The sequence below is a fragment of the Heterodontus francisci genome, chromosome 18 (assembly GCF_036365525.1).
Source record: "Heterodontus francisci isolate sHetFra1 chromosome 18, sHetFra1.hap1, whole genome shotgun sequence".
NCBI lineage: Eukaryota > Metazoa > Chordata > Chondrichthyes > Heterodontiformes > Heterodontidae > Heterodontus > Heterodontus francisci.
Genome location: NC_090388.1, coordinates 17,685,742 through 17,698,370, shown reverse-complemented (window position 1 = coordinate 17,698,370; position 12,629 = coordinate 17,685,742). Strand labels below are relative to the sequence as shown.

The window sequence follows — 12,629 nt, the reverse complement described above, 5'->3', positions numbered from 1 at the left end:
CTTCCCCTGAAGACACACCTTAAAACCTCTTTGACCAAGCTGTTGGTCACCTGTCCTAATACCTACTTATGTGGCTCAGTGTCAAAATTTTCTTGATTACACTCCTGTGAAGCGCCTAAGGTAATTTTACTACATTAAAAGTACTATTGAAATGTAAGTTGTTGTTGTAGCACTTGTATCAATTCTCAGATGAAAATCCATGGCTCCATATATTATAGTTGACCAAATAGTGTGCATGATGTAGTTTCTTCCTGGCGATGTAAAGTTGGGAGAGGAACTGAGTTCTTTGACTATTAAATTAGGTTTGTTCCCAATGATGGTTAAGGGATGTAGCTTCCACTTTGAAGCCTCAGAGGAAGTAAACTTTTAAATGTCGCCAGAAAAATTTTCATGCTTGGCATTGCTTGCAACTTAAATATACTTAGCTCTAGGTCTGTCCGATATCTTAATGTAGGATTGAGCCAAGCAGACTAGGAAGGTCTCTAACTCAATCCATGGTCAGTGTTGAGTTAACTGCTTTCAACTAGGGTAGGGTTGAGGGTCTAGAAGAGGTATGAACGCATCTAGGCTGGGGACAGTAAAAATCAGCTAGGGTGGCTATCCAGTAACTTATGCTAAAAAGTGTCCTCATGTTGGTGCATGTGAATGTGTGCACATCAATGGGAAAACTGCTTGGAGGGTATCCAGCACCTATGGAACTATGACCTAGAATAAGTCAGCGCTTTACAGAGAGGATTGTGAAATTTTTAGGTGAATAATTAAATAATGAAACAGAAGCTAGTACTTTTGTTTAGTTTCTTTTTACACATGTTCTTCAGCAACAAGGATCGAAGTAAATATTCTTCCTGGGGCGATTCCTGCAGACAACACTAACACCTGCGGCTTGGGAGAGCATCAGAAATGACAGATTGTAGGGTTTCTCTCAGTCTCTTGTCATCAATTTGACAGAAGATTGGCAGAGTCTATGCTTGTGCCATTATCTCCACAGTTTGGCTAAAGTATCAACTTTGGCTCAGTGGAAAGCACTCTTGTCTCTAAATCTGAAGGTTGTGGGTTCAAGAGCCACTCCAGAGATGTGAGTATAAAATCTAGCTTGATATTCTCATGCAGGCATGAGGGAGTGCTGCACTGTCTAGAGGTGACATTGCTCAGCTGTGATGTTTAAACTATATGCCTGTTCAGCTGAACACAAATGATGCTATTTGTAGAGTAACAGGAAGTTTTCCTGGGTGACTTGGCTGATATTTATCCCTAAAACATGTGATCTTGTTGCTTGTTGTGCAGAAAGTGGCTGTTATATTTCAACAGGAACTATACTTCAAAAGTACTTCATTGGGATGTGCGGAGGCTGTAAAAATGAAATTATGCACCCTCATTCTTTCATCCCTGTAAGATTCATAGCCCTGTTGCATGGAAGTTTCCAGAGTGAGGGGAGGGGGGTGGGGGTCAGCAACTTACATAGTTTCCACACTTGAGTTGCACCAGAGATATTTAAATTAACTCACCCCAAGAAGTCTGCATGTAACTCCCTCTGTTGGCAAATAGCCTAACCTTTCAGCTTGACTTCAGTGTAACAATAGAGTAACTGGCATCAAGGAAATTCAGAGCCTATGACAGGGCTCGAAAAGGGACTGTTCACACTGCTATCAGCAACTGGTGGTCTTGAGGTGATGAGTCAATTGGATGAACCAAGGGTCCACTCCAGACTTAAAAATATTACATTATCATTTCTTCAAGTGTTTTCTTTAATTATAATTTCCCAATGCTTACTCAAAGTGGAAACAGAGCAGATTTACTTGCCTAGTACAAATGACTTATACCTGGGGCATTACATAAGTACATGAGGGAGAGAAGGAATAGAAGGTTAAGCTGGTAGAGCTAGGTGAAATAGAGTGAGAGGATGTAAGAACAGACAATGCTGGAAACACTCAACAGGTCTAGCAGCATCTGTGGAGAGAGAAACAGAGTTAATGTTTCAGGTCAGTGACCTTTCATCAGAACTGGCAAAGGTTAGAAATGTAATAATAGGTTTTGAGCAACTGAAAAGGTGGAGGTGGGTGGAGGGCAGTTGGAGAAAGAACAAAAGAGAAGGTCTGGGTTAGGGAACAGGGCAGGAGAGATTAAATGACAAAGATGCCATGGAACAAAAGGCAAAGGGAGTAGTAATAGTTATAGTAAAAGACAAAGCATTTGTCCAGAGAGAGCGTTAATGGCAGAATAATGAACAGCTCTATCCAAAAGCAAAAACATGAAAAACAAGTTGAAGACCGACACATGGTTAAAAAAAATGGCAGTCATGGTCTGAAATTGTTGAACTCAATTTTGAGCCCAGAAGGCTGTAAAGTGCTTAATCAGAAGATGATGGGCTGGTCTTCAAGCTTGCATTGAGCTTCACTGGAACATTGCAGCAGGCCGAGGACAGAAATGTGGACTTGAGCGCAAGGTGGCGAATTAAAATGACAAGCAACCGGAAGCTCAGGGTCATGCTTGTGGACTGAGCAGAGGTGTTTCGCAAAGCGGTCATCCAATCTGCTTTGATGAAATCTTCTGATGAAAGGTCACAGACCTGAAACGTTTGGTACAGTGTCACACAACAGACTTGTGAGCAAACTTACAGCTCATGGAATAAAAGGGACGGTAGCAACATGGATACAAAATTGGCTGAGTGACAGGAAACAAACAATAGTGGTTAATGGATGTTTTTCAGGCTGGAGGAAGGTTTGTAATGGAATTCCCCAGGCATCAGTGTTGGGACCCTTGCTTATCCTGATATATATTAATGACCTAGACCTTGGGCTAGACAGGGCACAATTTCAAAATTTGCACATGATACAAAACTTGGAAGCATTGTGAACTGTGAGGAGGATAGTGTAGAACTCCAAAAGGACATAGACAAGTTGATGGAATGGACAGACAGGTGGCAGATGAAGTTTCAATGCAGAGAAATGTGAAGTGATTCATTTTGGTAAGAAGGACAGAAGGACATGGAGACACAATATAAAATAAAGCGTACAATTCTAAAGTGGGTGCAGGAGCAGAGGGACCTAGGTGTATGTGTGTATAAGTCATTGAAGGTGGCAGGGCAAGTTGAGAGAGTGGTTAATAAAGCTGGGCTTTATTAATAGGGGCATAGAGTACAAGAGCAAGGAAGTTATGTTGAACTTGTATAAGACTCTAGTTCAGCCTCAGCTGGAGTATTGTGTCCAGTTCTGGGCGCCGCACTTGAGGAAAGACGTGAGGGCATTGGAAAGAGTACAGAAAAGATTCAGGAGAATGGTTCTAGGGTTGAGGAATTTCAGTTATGAAGATAGAACTGTTTTCCTTGGAGAAGAGAAGGCTGAGAGGTGATTTGATAGAGGTATTCAAAATCATGAAGTGTTTGGACAGAGTAGATAGCGAGAAACTGTTCCCACTCATGAAAGGATCGAAAATGGGAGGGCACAGATTTAAGGTATTTGGTAAGAGAAGCAAAACTGACATGAGGAAAAACGTTTTCACACAGCGAGTGGTTAAGGTCTGGAATGCGCTGCCTGAGAACGTGGTGGAGGCAAGTTCAACTGAAGCATTCAAAAGGGAATTAGACAGTTATATGTAAAGGAAGAATGTGCAGGGTTATGGGGAGAAGGCAGGGGAGTGGAAGTGAGTGAATTGCTCTTTCAGAGAGCTGGTGCGGACATGATGGGCCAAATGGCCTCCTTCTGCACTGTAACATTTCTGTGATTCTGTGATTCTGTGAACTCTGTTTCTGTCTCCACAGATGCTGCCAGGCCTGTTGAGTATTTCCAGCACTTCCTATTTTTATTCAGATTTCCAGCACCCACAGCATTTTGCTCTTATATTAAGGTGAGAGGAAGGTTATGTGGAGCATAAACACCAACACAGACCAATTGGGCCGAATGGCCTGTTTCTGCACTGTAGATTTTATGCAATGTGATGGAACACAATTAATCAAAGTAGAAGCTCATGGTGTAGGGGGTAACATATCAGCATGGATAGAAGATTGCCTGGCTGGCAGAAAACAGAGAGTATACATAAAGGGGTCCTTTTCTGATTGGCAGGATGTGACCACCCTGCAGGGGTCTGTGCTGGGGCCTCAACGTTTTACAATTTATATCAATGAGTTAGATGAGGGGAGCGATGGCATGGTAGCTACATTTGCAGATGACACAAAGATAGGTAGGAAAGTATATTGTGAAGAGGACATAAGGAGCTTGCAGACCGATATAGATAGGTTGAGTGAGTGGGCAAAAATCTGGCAGATGGAGAATAATGTGGGAAAACGTGAAGTTGTTCAATTTGGCAGAAAAAATAAAAAAAGCAGATTATTACTTAAACGGAGAGCCACTGCAAAATTCTGAGGTGCAGAAGGATCTAGATGTTCTAGTGCAGGAGTCACAAAAAGTTAGTATGCAGGTACAGCAAGTAATAAAGAAGGCGAATGGAAAGGTATCCTTTATTATCAGAGGAATTGAAAATAAAGGTAAGGATGTTATGCTTCAGTTATACAGGTGAGACCACATCTCGAATACTCTGTGCCGTTTTGGTCTCCTTATTTAAGGAAGGATGTAAATGCGTTGAACGCGGTTCAAAGGAGGTTTACGAGATTGATACCTGGTATGAGCGGAAAGGTTGGACAGACGGTGCTTTTTTCCACTGGAGTTTAGAAGAGTGAGGGGAGACTTGACTGGAATTTGTAAGCTCCTGAATGGGGTCTTGACAAAGTGGATGTGGAAAGGATGTTTCCTCTTGTGGGTGAGTCCAGAACTAGGGGGCACTGTTTTAAAATTAGGAGGCACCGTTTTAGGACAGAGATGAGGAGAAATTTTTCTCTCAGAGGGTTGGGCGACTTTGGAAGTCTCTGCCTCAGAAGATGGTGGAGGCAGGAACATTGAATATTTTTAAGGCGGGGTTAAATAGATTCTTGTTAGGCAAGGGAATCAAAGGTTATCGGGGGTAGATGGGAGTGTGGAATTCAAAACACAAACAGAGCAGCCCTGGTCTTGTTGAATGGTGGAGCAGGCTCGAGGGGCCGAATGGCCTACTTCTGCTCCTAATTCATATTAGAATTTGATATCTAAATTTACAGCCAGTGTATTTAGTGCTGTATTTAAAACAAGTGGCCCTCTCAGGTCCTAACTGTAACTATCCCGATTTACAGTGGATTTGCCACACTAATACCAATCAACTGGGAAACAGAGAACTAATTCACTCCAAAAATAGCAATGCTTGCATGTTAATAGAGAGAGAAATATTGTTTCTCATTGTTGATCTCTATTATCCCTTCAAGTTACACTTGTAGTTTGTACCAGAGAATATTTACTGGCCAGTTATCCTTTACATTTTGCATCAATGCAGAGTTGGCTTGCATCTGGATCAGCATCTGTTTGTGTCTTATATTTCAGATGCAAAGTCACTCAAACTTACATTGCCAAACAAAGGAACAGGCTTGAGGGGCTGAATGGCCTATTGCTGTTCCTATGTTCAAAAGCACCTTGAGGAGATCATCTCACACTGCTTTACCTCTTCTGCTGTATAGCAACAAGTAAACAGCAGTGTTTAAAATATACAAAGATGATTCATTTTTGAGCAAGCCAGACCTACATTTTTATAGTGCCATTCATGGCTTCAGGATGTCTCCAAAATGCTTTAAAGCCCATTAAGTGCTTTTCAAGCGTAGTTACTGTTGTAGGAAAATTGACTGCCAATTTGTGCACAGCAAGGTCCCCCAAACAGCGATGAGATAATGGCCAGATAATCTGTTTCAGGCATTGGCTGAATGATAAGTATTGTAAGTATTGGCCAGGACACCAGGGAGAACTCCCCTGCTCTTCTTCAGGAAAGAACTGAATGTGCTGTTGGCATTTTATTAACATTGTAATGTGGCCAGCATTCAGAAGCTGCATCGATGTGGGGCCAGCATTATATATTTTAGGCTTTCTGGCCCTGTGTCACTCTAAACAAGTACCCATCTCAAACTGGTCGTGAAAATATAACAGTGCCATTAGGGAATAATTCTGTAAATTTCCAAACAGCAATACTGCAAATTTGAATTAATGGAACAGATGGAAACATCCCTTTGCCATATCAGAAACCTGTTACATTTTATATTTAGTAAACTTTTTGCAAGGCTTATTTATATGATTAGCAGGTGTATAATTTGGCGTGTGAATGTGTGTGGGAAGACCAGTTCTTGTTAACATAGTATTGGGAAACCAGATGGACAAAAAATAATTAAATTTTAAACAGATATGGTGGGATGTTGAGAATCTCAATTTTGTGCCATTGGAATTTTTTTCTCTGTAGAAAAACAGATCTACTGAGGGGAGTTAGTTCACAAGTGAGTTTCTATAAATGTCTGTCATAAACTTTGCACATTCTCTGCTAGTGGTTTGCAAGCAATATTGGGGAAGGAAGACTGAGAAGATGATTGACCTCAAATTCCAGAACGTTCAGCTACAGCACCATCAGATGACTTTAGGCCACGCAGTATTATGACAGTAAATCCAGGAAACTCATGGAAGCTAGTCTTTTGCCTGGGGCGGAGCAGTGTGAATGAGCAGTAGAGGGTTTAATCATACATATCTCAGAAGTGGCACAAACAATGGATGAAATTTGCGCATAGCAATGTTTCAGAGTAAAGCACAAATTTCCACAGCAAAACAACAATGTAACTCTACACGTGTCATAGCTACACTAAAACCTTCCAAGAAATTCTGGGCTCATTTTCTTTCCATCTCACGGACTGTTTATCCCCACCTCCACTATATTTTCCATCTCTGAAACACATATCAGTGCCTTTGTCACTTCCGGACTTCTATGGTCTCCTTGCTGGCCACCCATCCAACTCCATCCATACTTCATAGTCTACAACTTGTCCAAACTTCTATTGCATGTATCCTGCCCCTTCATGAAATTCTGCTTGCCTATCACCCAAGCACCCATTGCTCTTCATGGTTCCTTGTCACCCAACACTTCAAATTTAAAATCTTTATTTTCATCTTTAAACCATTCCATAGTTTCACTCTATGCACCCTCCTCCAGTGTCATAATCCATCCTCCAAACTCCTTTCCTCTCCTCTGATTCCAAACTCTTCTGTATTCCCCTTTCCTTTGCTCCAAAACTGACAGCAGAGCCTTCAACTACCTGGGTCACACTCTGGAACGTCCTCTTCAAGTTGCTCCCATCTTGAATTCATCTCCTTTAAGATTTTCCTCAAAATCTATCTCTTTGATGGTCACTTTTGTTTGCTCAGACTGTCTCCATTCATGTATTTTTCCTTGCCATTATCTGGGAAGTGCTTTGAGAAGCCTTTTATATTAAAGGCACTATATAAATGGAAATTGGTGCTGATAGCTCATAGATTTTTTTCAAAAATATGTCAACTACTGTAGCACTGGCTAACATAGAACCATAAAAGAAGAATGATAGAAAAGTTATGGCACAGAAAAAAGCCATTCAGCCCATCGTGCCTGCACCAGCAGAAAAAACTAGCTGCCCAATCTAATCCCACTTTCCAGCATCTGGTCCGTAGCCTTGCCGGTTACAGCACTTCCTGTGCAGGTCCCGGTACCTTTTCAATGAGTTGAGGGTTTCTGCCTCCACCACCAATCTGGGCAGTGAATTCCAGACACCCACCACCCTCTGGGTTATAAAGTTTTTCTTCATGTCCCTCTAATTCTTCTACAAATCATCTTAAATCTGTGCCCCCTGGTAATTGACCTCTCTGCTAGGGGAAATAGGTCCTTCCTGTCTACTCTATCTAGGCCCCTCATAATTTTGTACACTTCAATTAAGTCACCCATCAGCCTCCTCTGTTCTCAGGAAAACAACCCTAGCCTCTCCAATCTTTCTTCATAGCTACAGCTTTCACGCCCTGGCAACATTCTTGTAAATCTCATCTGTACTCTCTCCAGGGCAATTATGTCCTTCCTGTAATGTGGTGACCAGAACTGTATGCAATACTTCAGCTGTGGCCTAACCAGCATTTTATATAGTTCCAGCATTGCATTCCTGCTTTTGTATTCTATACCTCAGCCAATAAAGGAAAGCATTCCATATGCCTTCTTCACCACTCTATCTACCTGTCCTGTCACTTTCAGGGACCTGTGGACATGCACTCCAAGGTCTCTCACTTCCTCTACCCCTCTCAATATCCGCCCGTTTATTGTGCATTCTCCTGCTTTGTTTGCCCTCCCCTAATGTATTACCTCACACTTCTCAGGATTGAATTCCATTTGCCACTTTTCCGCCCACTCAACGAAACCATTGATATCATTCTGGAGTCTACGGCTATCCTCTTCACTGTCATCTACATGGCCAATTTTTGTGTCATCTGCAAATTTCCCAATCATGCCTCCCACATTTAAGTCCAAATCATTAATATATAGCACAAACAGCAAGGGACCCGACACTGGGCTCTGTGGAATGCCACTGGAAACCGCCTTCCATTCACAAAACACAACTCGCCACATTCCCCTGTATCCCACGGGCTTTTACTTTTCTGACCAGTCTGCCCTGTGGGACCTTGTCAAATACCTTACTAAAATCCATGTAGACAACATCCACTGCACCATCCTCATCAATCCTCCTTGTTACTTCCTCAAAAAATTCAATTAAGTTAGTAAGACATGACCTTCCCTTAACAAATCCATACTACACTAAGTCACCTTATGAGACCAACGAAAACTCATAAACTCTAATGACAAGTGAACATATTCATAATACACTCTTTCAAAGGCATTAATTATTCATATATGATTAGCCTATGTAGACATAGCTCCCTTTGCTAAACCACTTCATTATTCAACTATTTAACATATTTATTTATGACGATTACAGCTCATCTCATTTTAATAATGTAACACAACCCAACCACAGCTTCCAGACAAAAGACTAAACACACTGTAGGAATCTGCAGGAATATTGCTTGGGTTAGTCAATTACTACACCCTAAGTGAAAGCCTTGGCAATCACAAACACAAAGACATGTAAAAAAAACTCTTTTGATCCAGGCAAAAGAAAATTGGTATCGAATAAACAAAGGCTCTTACTTCCTGTCAAAAGATGATCCTTCAGCTGTCTATCCATAATGTGATTGATTGAAGAGTGAACAGCTCTCAGACACTCACATGAAATAGCTATTTAGTTGATACTTCCTTTTAAACTAGTCTTAATCATGTGACAACATTATTTACCTCAGTGATGGGATACATTCGTGAGTCGTGCCTCCAGCCACCCAGGGTTCATATGATATTAGATGGTTCAGCCGTTATTCAGCCCATCCGATTTTCATGGGTGGGTTCTGCAATGGGCAGGTGATCCACTCTACCAGGCTACTGCCCAAGTGGTGAAGCTGAAATTATGCCCGCATGCCATCAATTGCACCAGAAATGCAGTGAACTGATTGCACTGGTGCACTCACCACTATCATCTTGCAATGCTATAGCGCTCCTGGCATACTGTACCATCTGTGCAGAAAGACTGAGAGAAAGGGCAGATAGAGGGAAGAAGAAAATAACAGGAAAAGGAGTTATCTAAAAACATGGATTAATAGGAGGAGTCAGGAGGATATTGAAAGCAGGGAGAGAGGAGCTGGAGTTGTGCAGTTTGGGGAGAGGGTTCTGGAGGACAGGGGCGCAAGGAGATCAAAAGCCAAACATTTGCAACAATCTTCAGGCAGAGGGGCAGAGTGGATGATCCATCTCAGCCTCCTCCTGAAGTCCCCAGCATCACAAATGCCAGTCTTCAGCCAATTCGATTCACCCGCGCGATATCAAGAAATGACTGAAGGCACTGGATATGCAAAGGCTATGGGCCCTGACAAATTCCAGCAATAGTACTGAAGATCTGTTCCCTAGAACTTGCCGCACCCCTAGCCAAACTGTTCCAGTACAGCTACAACACTGGTATCTACCCTGCAATGTGGAAAATTGCCCAGGTATGTCCTGTACACAAAAAGCAGGACAAGTCCAACCCAGTCAATTACCGCCCCATCAGTCTACTCTCAATCATCAGTAAAGTGATGAAAGGTGTCGTCGACAGTTCCATCAAGTGGCACTTGCTTAGCAATAACCTGCTCAGTGAGGCTCAGTTTGGGTTCCGCCAGAGCCATTCAGCTCCTGACCTCATTACAAACTTGGACAAAAGAGCTGAACTCAAGAGATGAGGTGAGAGTGACTACCCTTGACATCAAGGCAGCATTTGACTGAGTATAACATTAAGGAGCCTTAGCATAACTGAAGTCAATGGGAATCAGGTGGAAAATTCTCCGCTGGTTGGAGGCATACCTAGCGCAAAGGAAGATAGTTGCGGTTGTTGGAGGTCAATCATCTGAGCTCCAGGGCATCGCTGCAGGAATTCCTCAGGGTAGTGTCCTAGACCCAAGCATCTTCAACTGCTTCATTAATGACCTTCCTTCAATCATAAGGTCAGAAGTGAGGATATTCGCTGATGATTGCACAATGTTCAACATCATTCGCAACTCCTCAGATACTGTAGCAGTCCGTGTAGAAATGCAGCAAGACCTGGACAATATCCAGGCTTGGGCTGATAAGTGGCAAGTAACATTCGCGCAACACAAGTGCTAGGCAATGAACATCTCCAACAAGAGAGAATCTAACCATCTCTCCTTGACATTCAATGGGATTACGATCACTGAATCCCCCATGATCAACATCCTGGGGGTTACCATTGACCAAAAACTGAACTGGAGTGGCCATATAAATACCATGGCTACCAGAGCAGGTCAGAGGTTAGGAATCCTGTGGCGAGTAATTCACCTCCTGACTTCCCAAAGCCTGTCCACCATCTACAAGGCACATGTCAGGAGTGTGATGGAATACTCTCCACTTGCCTGGATGGATGCAGCTCCAACAACACTCAAGAAGCTCGACACCATCTAGGATGAAGCATCCCGCTTGATTGGCGCCTCATCCACAAACATTCACTCCTTCCACCGACGCACAGTGGCAGCAGTGTGTACCAGCTACAAGATGCACTGCAGCAACGCACCAAGGCTCCTTAGACAGCACCTTCCAAACCTGCGACCTCTACCAACTAGAAGAACAAGAGCAGCAAATGGTTGGGAACACCAACACCTGCAAGTTCCCCTCCAAGTCACACACCATCTGACTTGGAACTATATCGCCGTTCCCTCACTGTCGCTGGGTCAAAATCCTGGAAATCCCTTCCTAACAGCAATGTGGGTCTACCTACACCCCAAGGACTGCAACGGTTCAAGAAGGCAGCTCACCACCACCTTCTCAAGGGCAATTAGGGATGGGCAACAAATGCTGGCCTAGCCAGCGGCGCCCACATCCCATGAATGAATAAATAAAATAAAAATCACCAATAGTGGGCAGAGGGAGCAGGGGTGAAAAGTAGATTGATGCCTGAGGGTTTGAAGGCACACATATAGTTAGATGGGAGCAAGAGTGAGTGTTGCGTGAGACCATGGAAGAATTTGAAAATGAGGAAAGGATCTTTAAATCAGTTCAGTGGGGCATTGTGAGCCAGTGGCAAGGACCAGAATGATAGCAGTGCAAGACTTTATGTAGATTAAGACACAGGCTGACGTATTTTAGACGAATTGTAATTTCTGGATTATTGAGGTTGGCTTTGGTAGCCTTTGAGAAAGGTACTAGAAGTTATGTATCAGATTTTTGTCAACAATGGTTTGCAATGTTTCAGGGTCCTATGACCATGTTTCCATTGAAAGTATACTGGAAAAGCAATTAATTTTAATTTCTGTTTTTTAACACCACTGGGTTTACATAAGATAGAAGCTGGACAGAAACACATTGGAGTAGTAGAGCTTGAAGATAACAAAGGTTTGGAGGAGGGTTTCAGCAGTTGAGGAGCTGAAGCAAGGTGATGCTAAAAATCAGCTCAAAATTAAATTGGACATAGGAGGTCTCTTCAACTTGAGACAGTGGCCAGGGGAGGAGATAGAATCAGTGGCAAGTGCATCGAGTTTGTTGTGTCACAAGTCAAAGATGCTGGCTATACCCAATGGTATAACCAATGTCAAGCTGAAGGCAATTGTGGTTTATCCAACACTGGTCTGACAATACAGGTTTAGTGGAGGAGGTTGAGAAAGTGGTGAAAAGGTAGATCTGGCTGTCGTCAGCAAACAGATAGAAACTGACTTCATTATGTCTGCAGATGAAGTCACCAAGGATGCACATGAGGATGAGTAAGGGGACATCCTCAGATCCTTGGAGAACTTGAGAGATAACAGTGTGGGGTGGGAAGAGAAGCCACTGCTGGAAATGCTTTAACTTGGATCAAATAGATAAGAGTGGAGCCAAATGATTCAGTCCTACTAAGCTGCACATGAGAGGAGAAGCACTGGAAGAGAGGTATGGCTGACCGTGTGAAAGGCCACGAAGTTAAAGGAGACAATGAGGAGTAATACAGTATACTCAGAGTTGTAGAGAATGGCATTTCTGACTTTGGTTAGGGCTATTTCGGTGCTGTGTCAAAGGCAGCTGTCTGGTTGGAGAGATTCAAGCATGGAATTGTAGGAAATTGGGGCAAAGATTTGGGATATGTCCAAGGACAATGGAGATGAAAGGGAGGTTGGAGATGTGGCAATTGTTGGTGACGAAAAGTGGTGTTCAAGGTTGCA

At 42.8% G+C, this 12,629-nt stretch overlaps 1 long non-coding RNA gene across 1 annotated transcript in view; it reads left to right on the top strand.

Annotated features, from left to right (window-relative positions):
* The first annotated feature begins 836 nt into the window (after positions 1-836).
* LOC137379803 (uncharacterized) overlaps positions 837-12,629 on the top strand; it is a 168,741-nt gene continuing 156,948 nt past the window's right edge. The window contains exon 1 of the long non-coding RNA XR_010976917.1: positions 837-1,075. This is a non-coding gene — a long non-coding RNA (uncharacterized lncRNA). The remainder of the gene's footprint in view (positions 1,076-12,629) is intronic.